Consider the following 16,912-nt stretch of genomic DNA (forward strand, 5'->3'; position numbering starts at 1 on the left):
CGCGAAGCGAAAAGTGAAAACAAGTTCAGTCCGATGAACCGCAGAGAATGTGTGTCTGTGTCTTCAGTGTCGGAAGGGGGATAGGGGGAACATAGATGGAGAAGATGGAGAATATTTTAGCGAGTTTCCAGTATTACCAGCGGCCCAACAAAGGGAGAACTTTCATTTACATTTTTCCGCCTCATCATCATCAACAGGATCATGGGACCATCACATGGGACATTCCTTTGGACATGGACATGGACCTGGGAGATATAAGAGGGGAGGGGGGATATAAGAGGGTAGAAATGATTGTAATGTAATATAATTTATTGTATTATTATATTATTAATTATTAATTTATCTGGTTAAAATTTTAACTGTGTTAATTTAAAATTTAGCTTAATTTATTTTTACAGTTATTTATCCCTATTAAAACTTATGTATATTTCAAAAAATTAAATTTGTAAACATTTCTTTGAAAAGAAATTACATTTCTTTAGTAACTGTTTCAAATGATCTTATGATAAAGTTGGGTGATAGATTGATATCTTTCTTTTTTTGAGTTCTTTTTTTTTTTATTTTCAGCTGCATTATAAGATACCTACTACACACTACTACTATCAACTAATTTACCAATAGTTTAATTTTAAATTATGACATATGCAATGGAATGAGTGGCAAGCTTTAGTTAGGCTCCAGTAAAAGAACTGACATAATTTTCAAACCTCTGATAAAGGTAAAAGCTTGCTGTTTTGAATGAATGCTATACTTTTCGATTTGTTAAATAAAGGGTTTAGGCTAAGTTTATTTTAGTTCCCTGATGTGTTAAAAAGAAATTTCAGATAGAATTCAAAAAATTTCTTTTTTTTGCCTACCCAAAAAACATAATCTCTGTCTTGGCTAGGTTCTATTGTTTTATTTCTTTTTCTTTTTTTTTTTTTTTTTGTTTTTTTCTTTCTCTTTCTCAATCTAGCTCCTTACACAAATGCCCATATATTTGTTTTGTGTTTTTTTTTTTTTTGAATAGATGAAATGAAAATAAATAAATGCTATGATGTGGTTTTACTAATGATGTTTAAAGCCTGTTAAAAGCCAACATTAAAACAGCACCTGGCATTGAGGCTGCTGGCTTTGGGTGACAAACCGTCACAGCATTTATTATAGAGTTATAGTTTCTTTTCTTTGTTTGACTCATAATTTAATTTTTTGAGTTTAATAATTCATTTTATCATCAGTATAGGGGGTAATTTTCATGGGGGCTTCTTTGCCCCATGTATGCTATTTTATTTAACAAAGATTATTTGAACAAGATTCAATACATCTTATGATTTTTTTATCTATTGTAATATAATATATGTATTGGATGATGATGTGGATTTGGTGATGCTTTGCAAGAAAGTTAATCATAATGGTTTTAAGATATTTGGAATAATAATGAGGTTTCATGAGTGATGATTTTGGATATAAATGGAATAAATTTTTGTACTTTTTCTCTTATTTCTATATTTCTAATGGTACTAAAATTATTACTATTATTAATAGAAAATTTTTAATTTTTTTTTTTCATCGACCAGTTTTCCATGGACATGAAACCATAGGATGCATATGCCTATAATGAAATATATATGTTAATTGATTATGTGGAAGAGATACATATTTTTCATACTTTTATGAATACGAAAGTATTTAAACAGATTTAAAAGTAATAAACAAAATATTTTATAGTTATGTTTTTTTAAATTAGTGCTTAGAGTGTTTTTAGTATTTGATAATGTAAATGGAAACTATAAATTGTGGTGTAACATAAAATTAATTTTAAATAAAAGGGTACTATTGTTTTTTTCTCATATTCTTCTTAACTGTGTAAAAATCAATTTTTTTGATATAGTAAAACAATTTTGGTCTTTTACTTGGTTGCAAATATTTACATTTTCCTTTCGGAGGTTTTACTATTAAAAATTTTTTGGTTAAAAGTAGGGTTTATTTATGCTCTATTTTGTCCATGTAATATGTTACATAGGAGAAAAAAAAAAACCTTTCAAAACCGAGATTGTTAGTTAGATAAGGGACATTAAGAATGGTATTGAAAGCTCCTGCCCTTGCATTTTTTTTTTGTCATGACAAAAAAAAATAGGTTTAGAAAGCCACTATTTAGAAACAAGTTGCATTGTGATGTTAATGTTTGTTCAGTCAAAAAAAAAACTGTGTTACTGCAAAAGAAGTTTAGCTCCTTGAAGGCTTACTATGTCTCAATTCTCAGTGTTTGTGGCTTCAATAATTGTTTAATTGAGTTATAATAATTAATTAATTGTTTAATTATATTAGTTTTTATTATGTGATGAAATGTATTGAGTATTTTTTTTTTATTTATTTTATTTTTCTTACGCCGCTGTTTTTTCCTAAATAATTTTTTTAAAATAAAACTTTTTGTTTGACTGCTTTGTTTACCAAAATTGGGTTTCATATTATGTTATGATAGTAAGCAGGCATCAGTTGATTCTAGATGGTGATGGAATGTTTTTTCTATGTGTTTTGTCGTTAATCCACTAGAATAAATTACTGTTGTTTATATCTTAATATCAGCTAAACATTTAATAAGTAAAGAAGATTGCTTGAATTTGTAGGGCCAATGGAATATCGGATATAAATACTGTCACTTATTGTTGAACAATTTAACTCATTCTCTGCACGGCAATTTCTGTCAGGTTTCTTTGCTTTTTCAGCAATCTATACATATTTGTTGAGTGTGTCCTCCACATTAGTCTCTCTCTCTGCTTAATCTGATAATATTGTAGCACCTACCCATACAATTTACTATTACATGTGTTGTATTTGAAGTGCTCCTTTTAACACAAATAGAATAATATAGAAAAGCTGTTTGTGTAAAGTAGTTGGAACCCTAACAAACTGCAAGACACATTTATCTGAGTTTCACCAGCTGAACGCCAGTACTGTAAACTGCCCTATATAATAATTGAATAAGACTTAGCAACAAGTAGTGTTTTTAGTGTTTTTTTCATTCTGTTTCCTGTTTATATCCTGAATTTGCCATAGAAACGCTACTGCTCTAAACATCACTAGTTTAAAAAAAAAAAAATAAAAATAAAAATATTTAAAAAAATTGGAAAAGCATCTAGCAGCATCCAGAATTCTATTACTGCTGTTTCCTTGGTTAATGTACTTAATTGCTGTAGGAATGCTGTTGCTGTTTACTGCCTTATTGTATAGTTGGAATAAACATAAAGCTTTCTTTCCTGTGTCTACTGACGTATTTAAAGTTGGAATAAGCAGAAAACATTTATCTTGTGTTCCCTGTTACTACATTGTTTTAACTGCTCATCCACTGCAGATACTCTATTTTGCTGTGAACTGCCTTACCTTTTTAAAATAAAAAAGATGGGAAAAGCTCATAGCTACATCTAGCAATCTTACTTCTGCTTTCTAGTGTATTGCTTAGCTACCACAGGCACGCTAATGCTGTAGACTGCCTTCTGTTCTCTGTTGTTGAATAGAACTCCTAGCAACATCTACTGTTAGAAGCCATTACCTGGACTTTTAATTGTATCTGCTTTGTTACACTGCTGAAGTGTTCCTAATTGCAACTTTAAGTATTCTAATCTCACTCACGTCTGAACAAAACTTAGCTTAACTCTATCTCCCTCTTTTCTCCCCCATAGTTTCCCTGCCTGGCTAACCTGGTCCCTGCAACCTCGGGATATCCACTCAGTCAACTTTTTTCTACTTGAAAACAGAGAACTTTACAGCTAAAAGAAAACATCTAAGTGTAAGTGCTAACGTTACCCTCCCATCTATTGCCTATACACCTAAATCAAAGCAGTCACTCTAATAGTCAAGGTGACTTTACTCCTCTCTTGCTCACTTCTAGCCTATATTACCTCTTACCAAAACCACACAATTACAACTCCCAAAAACTTTCACTGCACACTCTCATCATCTCCCCTCATACACTCACTCTACAACTTCACCAGCACCCCTACTAAAAACCTCTTCTCAATTCACTTACCCTACAACCATACTCCCACCACATTTAAACATAAGATATCCCTAAAATATGACCTGCAATTCACTGCTTATATAAAGCACATTTTTAACTCCCTCTCCAAACTAGCCCTCAGTGGAGATATCCACCCCAACACTGGTCCTACATTCTCTACCCCCACCGCAAACCCTTCCCCTATAAACTCCCATATCTCTCAAATCACAACCAAGAAAAAAACATCAGACCTTCTCTTTATATCACTTAACATTAGGAGCATCTTTAACAAAACCCAAGACCTCCTTGCCTACATAAACCTATACTCCCCTGACATTCTCATCCTAACTGAGACCTGGCTCAAGCCTCACATCAAAAGTGAGGAATTTCTCCCACCTGGATATAACATCCTTCACTAGGAAAGACTACCTAAGAAAGGAGGTGGTGTAGCCCTGCTGTTCAAAGACCATCTCGATATCCAAATTCTCAACAAATCAGCTCCTCAGTCTGGCAATGAAGAAATCCTTTACGCCACTCTCAAAATCAACCCAAAGAAAACAATTAACATCTTAGGTTGTTACTTCCCCCAGGCCAAAACATACCTCCTCTAGAAAACTTCCTAAGCTGGGCCAATCTCTCCCTACCCCAAGAAACTATCATCCTTAGCGACTTTAACATTAACTAGCTTTCCTGTAACACCAACCACCCAGCCCTTCACCTAAATCTCCATGGGTTCTCACACCTAATACAGCCCCCACCTGGATCAATACAAATAGTAATAATCATACCACTCTTGACTGGATCCTAGTCAGCAAAGACCCTCACAATTACATATCTGGCTGTCTACCTGACAACCTCAGTGACCATTCCCCAACCTTCCTGCTAAGACATCACATAAACATAATCAAGCCTATCACCTATAGACAAATCCGAAACAAAGCTAATTTCAACCTTCATTCCTTTACCTCCTCTCCAAAATATTAACTGGTCACCTCTAAAATACCTCAACCTTGAAGAGGCCACCCACTTCTTTAACAGCACCTTCCTCAACATCCTGAGCACCCACGCCCCCCTAAGATATTCCAAAGTCAGAACAAAAAGCTCCCCCTGGCTATAGAAAACCACCAGGGACCTAATGAAGACCAGGGATAAAGCTTGGGAACACTGGCATCTAACAAAGAAACCCTCAGATAGACAAATTTTCCAAGAAGTATGTAATAAAGTCAAAAAACAAATAAAAATAGACAAGGCACACTACTATCAAACTTCACTAAACTCTTCCAACCACAAATCAAAACTATTCTGGTCTACAATTAACTCTATCCTTAGCCCAGGCAAAGTAAACACCCCCCCTCCATCTATCCCTCCCAGCTCCACCATCATAGCTGAATCCTTCAACAAACATTTCACAGAAACCATACTATCTCTCACCAAACAACACTTCCCTTCCTCAACTCCCACTTCATCATATGTCAATTCACCCTGCCCTGCTTTCTCCTTCTCAACAGTTCCCTCCTCCTACATAAAAAAACTTCCGGCAAAACTCAAACCCACCAAACTTGCTGCTGACAACCTCCCTGCTGAATATCTAAAAATAGCTGCTGAAGTCCTAGCATATCCTATCTCCATATTAATTACCATTCCATATCAGAGTCCCAGGTACCATCACTCTGGAACATATCCCACATAATACCTCTTCATAAAAGTGGTCCCTCCACTGACCTCTCCAACTATCGCCCTATTGCCATCCTCTCCCCTATCTCCAAGATACTAGAAAAATGTATCAATTACCAAGTCGTTAACTACCTCCTAACCAATAATCTCCTCTCTTACTCAACACAGTTTCAGGCCACATCACAGCACAACCACTGGTCTGCTCTCCTTCACTAAAACTATCCTTCAGCACAAAAACAATGGCCTCTTTTCCTCTGCTGTATTTCTTGATCTATCTAAGGCCTTTCACATTGTATCTCATGAACGTCTACTCTCTGCTCTCTCCAACCTCTCTTTCTCCAAACCAGACACAAAATAGTGCCACAGTTACCTCCATGGCTGCCAGCAATCAGTTGTATGGGAAAACACCCTCTCCCCTCGTCTTCCAGTAACCCTTGGTGTTCCCCAAGGTTCCATCCTTGGCCCCCTACTATTCTCCCTTTTCACCAACAACCTGCACACTGCCTCCAAACAAGCCTCACTCATACAGTACGCTGACGATTCCACCCTCATTTGCACTGCCCCCACCTTATCTGAACTCCAACAGATCACACAAGAATTTTTCTCATCTGTAGAAAGCTGGCTATCCAACTCCCAGCTCCTACTTAACCCAATAAGACCAAACTCCTCATTTTTCAACCATCCAAATCTACCCCAAACCCCCCTCACTTCAATATACTTGCCAAAGACAATACCTCCATCTCTCCATCAGCTCACACCAAACTACTCGGAGTACAGATTGACAACAATCTCAAATTCAACACCTACATATTCCTTACTATAAAAAAGTTCACAAAAAACTTGGCGCCTTATAGAGAAACAAGCAATACTTCACCAAAACTGGTGGAATGACTATTGCAAACTCCCAACTAATCTCTACCTTACTCTATGCATCTCCCATACTTACTAATCTTAAACAATCAGACTTAAACAAACTAGAGGCATGCTGCAACAAAACTGCTAAATTCGCAACTGGTGCTCCCTACCGCAGCCACCACTGTGTCTCCCTCAGAAAACTAGACTGGCTGCAGCTTCTACAACTCCTTCACCTGAATCAACTCTTCTTTGCCCACAAACCTTTAAACCACCCTCTCAAAATCCCATCACTGCAATCCCTTCTCCAACCCTACCACTCCTCAAGACCCCTACGCTCCAGCAACAAAAATCTCCTCCAGGTCACAAAAGCCAAAAACACTGCAGGAGAATCTCTATTTTCCTGTGCCATATCCAAACTTTGGAATAACATACCCCCACCATCACTACCCTAACTTCCACCAGTCATTTCAAGACTGCACTGAAACTGCACCTAAAATCTCACTGGCTCTGCTCTTGCCCAAACCCAGACCCCCCCCCCCACCCACTTCTGCTCATTTCTGCTCACTCTGCTCAAATTCCCCTCTCTGGCTGATCTAATCTTTGTTTCCATAAAGGTCATTTAATGAAGATACACTAATTTCCTTTGCTTAGCGTACTTAAAACCTATTAATACGATATACTAGTACAATGAGCTATTTATATTGTTTAAACTGTACATTAAGCTGTTTATATTATTTAAACTACATGCCTGTGTTATTGTTCATATTTTATGGGGTTTATTTTACTATAATCTGTACCTAAGAGCTCTCTAAAATATGTTACCAACTTTGTTACTGAATTGTCGTTTTACAATATGTGGAGGGCCTCCGCTGAAAAAGGACCTGTGTGTCCAGTTGAAATTTCCCAGTAAACAAATGTAAATAAATAAATATATGTGTATGTACATGCATACTTATATCTACGTGTGTGTGTGTGTGTGTGTGTGTGTGTGTGTGTGTGTGTGTGTGTCTATATATATATATATATATATATATATATCAATATCCTTGTTATGTGTAAACATGAGTGCTGTATATACCTTCCAAGATGTGTCCCACCATATTTATCTGATATGTGTTTATATAGATATAACAACATACTGATTCAACACTATTTTCACTAACAAGCACTACACAATTGTAGAAGTCAAAGCAGTTGTTCACTACTATTCAGTATGTGTACTGACAGATATATTGGAAAAAACAACAAACTGCTTCACAGCTGTGATGGCTTAGTGGTTAACTGCTGTGCCTATAGTGTACAGGGACATGGGTTCAAGACCTGCAAGGGCTGTTTATTTCATTGCTAGGCAGAACAAGGACATTTGGATACAGAGTGGTTAAGGCAGTTTTGAGCAGCTTTAAGTGGGTTTGTGTGGGTTTGCATGATGGTAAGTGCTGCTAACATACGGTTAAATGAAAAGGCACTTACCGCTGTGCAAATCTGCTTAGCATTTACATTTAAGCAATGCTGAAACCTGCTAAGCATGGCTCAGCCCTGATAAGCATTGATCACATTCCAGTCTGATGAAATAGTAGGGTAATGGCATATTTAATAAGTGTATTTAATTCCATGTACATAACATGCTTCTATGTACTGTCATTACAGTAGCTAGGGGTGTGAGAATACTGTCTGGGACACCTGAGTATACATGGCTTGTACAAGAATCTTTTCTGCTTGAATGTGTTTCATACATGGGTAGTATCCCAGGTTATATGCAGTCACACTGGCATGTAGTGTATCATTACGTTACTACTGTTAACAGTGCTTTCCCAAGTAAGAGTATATTGCAGATTGTAGTACTGGAACCAAACACCCATGCATGCAAAGATGGACTCTGAGTACTGACTATTCTGTTCATGGTGTATGAGCTGTATGTTATTAAATATTTGCTACTGGATATTGATCTGATATGTGGATATTAACTGTAGACTACTATGTGTATAGGACATGTCATTGAGGGATGCTGTCATGTAGTAATGACATACCTATCAGTGTCAGATATCTGTCTGTCCACATATTCATCCTAATGCATAACCTGTTGGCTAGCTGATGTCTGTCTGTCCTCTGTATAGATGTGCAGATGTCAGATATCCATCTTGACCTCTTACAGGCAATCTATGCTTGCTTGACACTGACATGTCTGCCCAGCTGTGTTATGAATGTCACAGGTAGGAAACCCCACCCTGTATGCACCACATGCCATGGATACCTCAACTACACTACCACAGTCAACAGAACATGCTTGGGTACAGGTCTCCAACACAGACACTGGCTATGTTATATAATATATGTTGCATACATGTCAATTGTAGCACCTCACTGGCCATCTGCAAGGGGCAACCAGATGATTGGATGTTGTATTTAACTCTCACTCTGAGGATCACTCACGTGGCATCAGTTGATAGATGGCCTGTTGACAAATGTCAGGTGGCATGATACCACTGTACCCACATCCCCTACTCTTCTCATATCTCCATGGACAATATCCTGGTACACACCTAGGAACACCTGCACCTATGGACCCCAGTACTGACAAATGTTTCAGTGTGCATTACTGAGAATAACAGTGTCTGTGTGTTTGTAAACTTGTAGTTGATAATGCCCTGAGGGCCTTCTCACCCACTACACCCCCATTGCCATAGTTAGAAATCGCTGCTGCTGTAATGAACATTAAGTGTACCGTGTTACACTCTTCACCCTATGGGCTACCTGGAGCTTGCAGTACCAGTACAACACTGTTGTACAAAAGGGTAGATAGGCATTGGTTACCTTCTGAGTCTTGGCAAGTGTGTTTATGTGTGCTAGTGTGTATATTTATATGATACAACATTCTGAGGCCACATTCTCCAAATACAATACACCTTGCCATACAGTATAATGGATAGTGATTTATTTATTTAATTTTATTTTACATTTGTTTACTGGGAAAATCCAACTGGATATATGTCCATTTTCAGTGGCAGCCCGGGGAGAAAAGCTCCAGAAAGCAGAGTATAAATACATTAGTAACAATAGAAACATTTAGAAATAATTATAATATGCAGTTTTCAGTAGGGTGCCAAACATAGATAAAACATAGTAGACAACATCAAAATCATGCAGCTTCAATTTCAGACAATGATACACGGAGTTATGGGCTAAGTCCCTTCAAGAATTCATACACTTATTAGAGTATAAGATTGAAATGCTTAGGGAGAGTTTGCAGGAACAGAGGGTGGTGATTATTCAGGGTTTAAGCAGGGACACTGCCAATGATGTTGGAAGTTTAGTTTGAGGCTTTTTTTGAACTGGGTTAAGGAGGATTGGTGAGTAACTCCTGTTGCTGGTGCTGGTCCTGGTGATGTTGGTGACAGTAGGAGAGCCATGACAAACCATCACCCTACTATCCCTGTGGCATGTGCAATAGATGCATATCCCTGTAGTAGCACTGATGAGATAGACAAGGGGTTGTATTGCAGTCCTGGTCAATGTGTGATTGTGGGTATGTCAGAGTATTATCATGGGTTTCAGTGAGTAAAATATCCAATGTGGGGTGTGGGTGCTGGGTATACTGTCTTTACACCATGGTACCCCCAGTACATGTCCCAAGGTCCATTGTATGAGGACCACTGTCGCCATCAACCATATAGGTTACTGATTATACTATCCAGCCCAATGATGCATGTGCTGTGTGCAAATTATCTGTGACAGAATGGACTCACTGACAAGGTAGTTAGCACTGATAAATCCAGGTCTCTCAGATATGTTTATGACTGTTATGTGTTTGACAATGTGTATATGACAGTATGTCACACTATGTATTGTTCATTAACAACCAGTACATCCCCCATTACCATATTGTACAAGGCCTGGTCATGTTCTTCACTTAACAAGAAACTCAGGACACATCTCATCCTAAAAGCTGTGTGGTGTGTGCAATTAAGGCCAAACACATTAGTAACAATAAGTACCTAGGTAGGGGTTCTACTCTCAGTGTTGCCAAGTAAGTGTGTGTGTATGTGAAGAGATCTTCTTCAGTTTACAGAAAATACATGTCCCAGGAGGTCATCTGTCTGAGAACTGACTGGAAATTGCTAACATTTTGTGGAAATTCATTCCATCAAAACTGGTAGCAGATGTGTAAATGTCATCTTCACCACTGTATTGCTGTACAGTGATACTGAAGTTGGTATATATAGTTGGGTGTGAATGTTCTGGACACAGCCACACTCATTGGGGTTATTGTTGTGTGTATCCCCCTGCTTAGTCGGCTGTAATACTGTACAGTTTATGTTAACAGGTTAAGTAGCTGTCAATCAAACTATGTGCGGTTCTACACCACCCCACACCCTCCAAAGTGAAGGGCTGTACCACCCACACCAGCACACCTATGTTTGCCAACTCCAGGATTGCACTATATTGGGGAAGGGGACATATACCTTGCCAGTACAATTGTCAATGGCATTAAACTAGCAACTGATTATTTAGTGATGTGATGTTTTGCCTATTTTGTCTTGGTGGAATTACATAGGCTAAAATGGGTTCACTGCAAAAGTAAGTACATCCATGTGTACAGTATTCTCTGTGTATTGCATCAACACCAAAGCCTCTGTGTGTGTGTGTGTGTGTGTGTGTGTGTGTGTGTGTGTGTGTGTGTGTGTGTGTGTTATATATAAACATGTGGTGTGTGCCACCCAGTACACTTACCATTGTCCACTGTAGAAGGGTTGCTGACATCAGCCACCATGCACTCACCTCTATACACCCCTTAGACCTATCAGCCATGTGGCACATGCAGTGACTGTTATACAGACTTGTTACTTGTGTTCAGCTGTACCCAGGATATGGCACAGTCAAGGTGTCACCACAGTGCCATACCCATTGTAGGAAACAACAGCAAACCAACATCCTGCTGACACATAGACACCTACAATACAAACTGAATGCATTATGCAGACCACAATCAGTCATTGTTAATAACAGCTATAATGCATCATGGCTGGACAGCTACACATCCTGACATGTAAGCATTAAACTTTCCTGCTGAAAACATGTTACACAGCATTACATTGGTACACCTTACTACAGTCACCCTTTGCATCAGAACCATATTAGCCTGTCCCTGCATCACTGTTTTGGATGACAGGGATGTGGCACAGGTATCATCATATGCACAGGGTGTGTTGTGGGTTTGCCAGAGACATAGGCTGAGCTGTTTGGCTGACATCATGTGTGTGTGTTAGAGGATTTCATTATTCATTGGGCTGTGCAGATGAGGTGTGTGTAGGAATGGGGTTGCCCTAGCTGTGTTGGTGATGTGTATGTGTATGCATGCACACAGTTTTGCCATGTAGCTGCCCTATACAGGGTTTTTTTTGGACAGCTGCAGACAGTACATGACAGGGTGTGCAGCTCACTGTGCCCAGCCATGGACATGGGAACTGTGCCTGCCAAGGGTTCTACGGGCACTACCAGGTACAAGGCCAGATATGGCACTCTCCCCTGTGGATGACAAATGTCTGCTGGATCTGGGTCCCTGTTGGGACTGGCCAGGGCCAAGTGCACATGGCCTGCTATGTTGTGGTGTGGACAGCACCCTCCCATGCAGTTCTGGTGCTGCTACTGCCACTATGGGAGCATCTGCGACTTGTTGCATGTCCACATAGACATCCACCTGTTGGTGTTGCTGACCTACATCCATGTGGCTGTCACCATACTCCCACCATATGTTCTAACACAGACATTGCATGATCGAGAATTCCCACTATCTCACCCAACCGTCTATCCAGGACCTCTGCAAAATAACGGTGGGCACCTGGAAGATCATGGATGTTGTCGATAACAGCAGAATGAGTAGCCCTCTGGAGCCTCAGAATCTGTCTGGTATAGCATTCTATACATGCTTGTGCCTCCATGGTTGCCCAAAACATGTATCTGGTGACACCTGCTGTGGCACGTCTGCCAGGGGCATGATGACCAGCAGCCTTCCTACGAGCACCCCTGTACATTTGCCTGTTTGGTACCTCACCAGTTATCTGGCTGTGGCTGCTGTGTCCAGACACACTTGCCATAGTCACTACACTGTCCTTTCACATCCCACCACCCAATAACTGTCCCTTATCTATGGTCACTGGTGATGGGGTATGTACAGGCAATGTGACTGTATGCGGGGATGGGGTGGATAACAATGGGATGTCAACCGATGCTACAGCTTTAGCCCCTGACGATCCTGCCAGTGCCTCACCATACCTATCATCATTGTCAGAGTCTGTATGGACACTAACATCAGTTTGCCTGCAGGAGGGACCCTGACCCACCTCGCCACCTGTGAGGGGAAAACAAAATATGTACTTTAAGACCTGTGCATCATTGCTTACCTCTACACACACACACACACACACACACACACACACACACACACACACACACACACACACACACTTACAGATGAGGTGGCACAAAGATATTACACAGATCTCTCATTACCCAACTGTTAAAATGCATGACATATGACATTCAACAGTATGCACTGCAGCTATACTCAATCCCTGTTACCAACATTATACATCTCTGTGATGCATGAGTCATGTTAGTAGGTGATGCCCCTTCCCCTGGAACACACTGCACTCATGTGCACAGTTTCTCTGTGCACCTGTTCAGCACCCTGACACATACTGTGCACCATACCTCAGAGGTGTACATGCCATTGCTGAATGTGCATATGTGTGGCAGTTATGTTTGCTCTGTTGCTCACAGCCCCTGTGTGTTTGTCTGACACATACCTGGGATGATATGAGGACAGATGTCAATACTGAATGCCTGATGTCTGTTTTGCAGATTTCATCATCAACAGTGCATGTAGGAGCAATAAAATACAATTATATTGACAACCTTCAAAGCTTACTGTGGCTATGAGGAATGTACACACCCTTATTGACATGCCATCTGCTTCCCTGATATGCCATGGGGCCACAATACTGACTATGCTAACATTACACACACCTGATATCTGACATATGAATAGTGGATTCAAATGCAGCATCAAACAAATGTGTTAGTTGTGCAGATGCTGATTGATATGCATACAATATATGGGTTGCATAAGCGTGCACACCCTTAACACGATGGTTTGTTGCAGCACCTATTAAGTGAACTACAGCAGTCACTATTCCTGGAAGGGGTATACTAGCATGGCCCATCTGCACTTGCCATTATTTGGTCACTCCGCCCTACAAATGTCCCCCAAATGTGCCAGATTGCAAGGTCAATTCATGTGCACAGCCCTTGGATGTCACACAGTGCCTTCACTATTGCTCTGGAGTCAGGGTTATGTCTGGCACAATTCATGACCTTGACTGTGTTCAGATACAGCCATTCTTAGTGAGCTTTGAACGTATGCTTCAGTTCACTGTTGTGTTTCAGGATGACACCCCTCCCCATCCTCAGCCTTTTTGCAGATGCTTGACAGCTATGTGCCACACATGAGTGTTATTTTGCAGTGTCCCAAATTCACAACACCATGTCTACCGGCCTAGTTCCTGCTAATGAACAGCAAATGTAAAGGTGTACATTGGCACCAGCAAGGTACAGATGGGGATGGTGGGCTGGAGGTGGAGTGAGGTGTTGCTTGTGCAGCACATGTATCTTTATTAATACTGTCTGTAGGTTTCAGCCTTGTTCTCGGTACACCATTACACATTGCAACACATGCCTTTGTGAGACTTTTGATGTTATGCATATGCTACCTGTAGAGAGCCCTGGATGATGTTTCCTGTGGAACAACTCTACCATCTGATTACCCTAACTCATAGGCCACACATGCAGACTCCATAAAATTGTCAACACAGGTACTGCACAGGCAGTACTTGCTAGACATTCCTGCAAGTCCCTCAGTGTTTCAGCATGTTTCTATGCAGCCTCTGTGATCAGTTTGCAACACGGGTCATCATCTGTCTTAGATGGCCAACTGTTTATTTTCTACATTAATGTTGTCCCATAATTTTTCATCACATACATGACTGCACTGTTTGCCATGGTATATGCATTGGTGAGGTAAGGCTACATCTCCCACTCCTGAGTGCTACCTTTTGGATATGGGATCCATTCCATGGTTTGTAAGATGTGTGCAAGTTATGGCTGCCTCTGTTGCAGGTGAGTGGGCAAATGTCATGGGCATACTTCCTTGACAGCAAACCATTACTTGGTATGACATTGAGGACCTGTACTTGATGGAATGTGTGTACTCATGAAGAGTGAATCCTCTCAGTACCTCAAAAGCTGCTTCAACAATATATTTGGAGTGTGTGCACACATATGCTTCCAGTGTTTGTTAAGGTATGTATTCCCCATATTTGTTGTCCTAACATAAGATGCCATATTACACATTCATTGCTCATGTTAGGATCACATTATAGGTTGTAAGAGTTGTGGAATGTGGTATTGTGATATGCCGTTGTGTAGATCTGTAACAGTTGCCGTTGTAATAGTGGTATATACACTGTTGTAGCCACTGTTTCAGACATGTCCCTACTATACACCATTTGTCCCACCATTATGTTCATCGTTGTCCACACATCTTGCACTGACAGGTTGTTAGTTATACTGCAGGACTCTTACATACCCTTCAGATATGCCACCATGGTGACCACTGTGATGCAGTGCAGTTAACAGCAACAGTAAGTGAACATGTACAGCATGCATTATGGGTAGGTGTGTTAAATGTGTGCATGGCAAATATCATGGCCATGACAAGGCCGGTGTATTGGCATACCTAAACAAAATAAAATTATACTCAGCAGTTACAGGCTGCTGCCTCAGAACTATATCAGAGGGACCTACATAGTTTTGTGAGAGATATGATGTCAGTAGCCACACCTGTGGCATTGGTACAGGGTGGGAGCAGCATTTCAGTACAGCAACAGTACAAACCCACAATACTAGAGATTATACACATCTGTTCATTACTACACTGCAGCAACAGACTATGTTATCTGACATATGCATGAAGATACTTTAAAGATGAAGATGGAAAAACAACAGTGGTGTACTAATGTGCCCTGGGGCCTTAACTGCATGCTCCTTATCCATTGTGTGGCTAGCACCCACCTCCACAATGCTATCAGCAGGTTCTTTGCTTGCCTGGCAAGAGGATGCCCCAAGGCTGGTGAGGAGCTCCTCAGCATGAGTCAGTGGGGGCTGGATGGCATGACCCCCACCTGCAGCTAGCTGGTCCCTCCTAACTGCAGCAGAACGCTGACGGGCATGGTAGATTAGGTCAGTGCACCAATGTTGCACCTGCTCATAACTTTGGTTATGCAGGCCAACATCGTTTACCCTGTGGATGAGCTCGTTCCACAGGGCAGTCCTCTCCTGCAGATCATGGGCTGTACACCCAAAGAGAGTTCGGTGGTGCTGCACTAGGTAGTTTATGTGGATATCATTTTCCTGGGGTGTATATGCTGGAAGGCACTCTCTCGATATGGTACCCGGAAGATATAAAGAGGAAAAAAAGGTCTGAGGAGCTCATACTGCAAGGATATAATAGTTGTTAATTGACATCTTACCCCCCATCATATCTGCAACAATAATCTGAATACACAAATCAATGGGTATGTCTACACCAAACCTACTGTTGGGACATATATCCTATTTTGCAACAAATATTTAAATGTGTCTCTATTCATGTTCCATGTTGAAACACTATCATTGTTGGCCTGTTGCTAACAATGTAGCCTGCATGCCATTGTAATAGCCACTGTGGTTCCATATATGCATGTGTTCTGTTTGCTATGCAACTGCTCCAAATCTGGTGTTTTGGGTTAATAACTAATCCTGGATTGTGTTGACTATTACTACCCACATATGTTCTAAAACTGTAACACAATAGGGTGTTTGGGAAGAGAAGGCTGTTCCCAGCAGAACCACTTTTCCCATCTCATCTGGCCATGTTACCAGGCCACAGCATGTCTGGGACCCAAACTGGGACCTCCTCATCTGCTGGTTCTGCACTACCATCATTTGGAACCACCTTAGGGGATGGTGCTCATTCCCCCCTTGGGAATGTGCACAGACAGGATCCTGTCACCTGATGACAGGTCCAGGGTCTGGTGCATAGGGAGCCATGCAGAGAATTGGGGGATCTGCTACACCACCTTGAGGCCCTCATGACACAATTAGAGGGTCAGTGTGTTCTTCCTGCTCAGCCCCCAGCACAGCCATCTTCAGGGCTGTGAAGGTGCAGTAGTGACTGCCCATGGGTGGGGACCTCAGTCCCACTGATTCCATTTGGGGGCTCATGGGCTTACAATTTCCATACAACCCTCCCCGTACAAAGTGTTTACCCACCACATGTGTCATATTCTGCCCATGTATGCTGTCTTGTCTGTC

This window comes from Protopterus annectens, chromosome 9.part0 (assembly GCF_019279795.1).
Source record: "Protopterus annectens isolate FY-2018-M chromosome 9.part0, PAN1.0, whole genome shotgun sequence".
NCBI classification, from domain to species: Eukaryota; Metazoa; Chordata; order Ceratodontiformes; family Protopteridae; genus Protopterus; species Protopterus annectens.